This window comes from Penaeus vannamei, chromosome 37 (assembly GCF_042767895.1).
Source record: "Penaeus vannamei isolate JL-2024 chromosome 37, ASM4276789v1, whole genome shotgun sequence".
Taxonomy (NCBI): domain Eukaryota; kingdom Metazoa; phylum Arthropoda; class Malacostraca; order Decapoda; family Penaeidae; genus Penaeus; species Penaeus vannamei.
In genome coordinates this window covers 13,944,382-13,946,881 of record NC_091585.1, presented here as the reverse complement: position 1 = coordinate 13,946,881, position 2,500 = coordinate 13,944,382, and the positions used below count along the sequence as shown (strand labels likewise).

General features: G+C 42.6%; 1 protein-coding gene across 1 annotated transcript in view; it reads left to right on the top strand.

Moving 5' to 3' along the window:
• LOC138859653 (protein big brother-like) overlaps positions 1-2,500 on the top strand; it is a 29,398-nt gene that overhangs the window by 20,131 nt on the left and 6,767 nt on the right. The gene's annotated exons all lie outside the window — the stretch shown is intronic.

The window sequence follows — 2,500 nt, the reverse complement described above, 5'->3', positions numbered from 1 at the left end:
ACATACCGAGAGAGAGAGAGAGAGAATAATAATAATAATAAAAATAATGCTCATGCAAATGTAGAATCACATAAGGAAATAATCCCCCCCTCTCCTCACCCCCTTTTCCCCACCTCCCCCACCCTTCTCTTTCCTTCCTCTCTTCCCCTGCATCATTCCCCCTTTCGTCCCCTCCTCCCATCTTCTTCCCCTTCTTCCCCTTTCCAATCTCTCCTATCTTCTCCTTTTCCCCCCTTCTGCGTGAACCAGGGGGGGGGGGGATTACCAAGGGGGAGGAGGGGGAGGGGGACTAACCACAGGGGGGGTAGGGGGTGATGACGTCATCGAGTGTGCAATGTTGAAGGCTTGGTTTACGATTGGAAGGAGGCAGATAGGGAAGGAAGAGATAACTGGGGAAGGAGTAAGAAAGGAGGGAGGTAGAGAAGGAAGAAATAATTGGGGAAGGAGAACTAAAGGAGGGAGATAGGGTAGGAAGAGATAACTGGGAAGGAGAGAGAAAGGAGGGATATAGAGAAGGAAGAGATAACTGAGCAGAGAGAAAGGAGGGAGATAGTGAAGGAAGAGATAAATGGGGAAGGAGAGAAAAATGAAGGAGATAGGGAAGGAGAGAAAAATGAAGGAGATAGGGAAGGAAAGGATAACTGGGGAAGGGGAGAAGAAGGGGGTAGATAGAGAAGGAAGAGATAACTGAGGAGAAAGAAAGGAGGGAGATAGAGAAGGAAGGAGAAAGAAAGGAGGGAGATAGAGAAGGAAGAGATAGCTGGGGAGGAGAGAGAAAGGGGGGAGATAGGGAAGGAAGAATAACTGGGGAAGGAGAGAGAAAGGAGGGAGATAGAGAAGGAAAGAATAACTGAGAAGGAGAGAGAGAGGAGGGAGATAGAGATGGAAAAAATAACTGAGAAGGAGAGAGAAGGAGGGAGATAGGGAAGGAAGAGATAACTGGGAAGGAGAGAGAAAATAGGGAGAGAGAGAAGGAAAGAGAGAGAAAGGAGGGAGATAGAGAAGGAAGAGATAACTCAGGAGAAGGAAAGGAGGGAGATAGAGAAGGAAGAGATAACTGGGGAAGGAGAGAGAAAGGAGGGAGATAGAGAAGGAAGAGATAACTGAGAAGGAGAGAGAAACGAGGAGAATCAAAAGAAAAGGATCATATTTCGAAAAAAGAAAAAAAGAAAAACAGGGCAAAAAAGAGAGAAACAGATGAAGAAAAATAGAAGAAGAAAAATATAACGAAGAATAAAATTGAGAAGAGGAGGAAGAACAATAATTGAAAAAAAGGAAGAGAAGAGAGAATAAAGAGGTATAAAAATAAATCAGAATAAAGAAGAGAAAATGAGAAAGAGGAAAACAGTGATAGGGAAAATGAGGCAAAACGAGACGATTGAGGAGAGAGAATGAGGAGAGAGAATGAGGAGAGAGATTGTGGTGAGAGAATGAGAGAGAATGAGGAAAGAGAATGAGGAGAGACTGAGGAGATTTATTTAATTTTATAATATTTATTTACAGAACAGTGCACATGCCCTGTAGAGAGAGAGAGAGAGAATGAGGAGAGAGAGAGAAAGGAGAGACAATGAGGAGAGAGAGAGAGGAGAGAGACTGAGGAGAGAATGAGAAGAGAGATTGAGGAGAGAAAATGAAGAGAGAGATTGAGGAGAGAGAATGAGGAGAGAGAATGAGAAGAGAGATTGAGGGGAGAGAATGAGGAGAGAGTGCGAGGAAAGAGAATGAAGAGAGAGAGCGAGGGACAGACGAAACTTTTTCGAGGCTTTGCGGTCAACAACACGGGAGGAAACCGCAGGGTTGCACACGTACGCACACACGCGGTTAATCACACATGTACGGGAATAAATACGTACACATTCGGTTACACATACATGAAGATTCATGTGCATATACATATATACTATATATGTATGTGCATGCACACACACACACACACGCGCGCGCGCGCGCACACACACACACACACACATGCACACACACACACACACACAAACACACACACACACATATACATATACATATATTCATACACATATATGCGCATATGACATACATAGATATGGTAGATGTCAAAATGAATGGAACTTAAATATATGTAAAACTTTATATAGCTTACAAGACGTTAAGAGAGAAATATAAGACATGATAAGAAAAGCTTAAGTATGGAAACCAACATAGATTATAGATAGCTTTTCCATTCGCCTTAAATCCTTGGATATATATTGTTTCTTTCTTTCTTATTGTTTTTTTTCTTGTGGATGCCCTGTCCATATGTGTAATTCGATGTGATAAACTAGTTTTCTTTTCTTCAAATCCACGCATATAAATTATGCCTGATACTTCACCTTTTTTCCTTGACAGCACACACATACACATACACACACACTCACGCACACATGCACACATACACACACACACACTCACGCACACACACATACACACACACTCACGCACACACACATACACACACACACACACACACTCACGCACATATGTACAC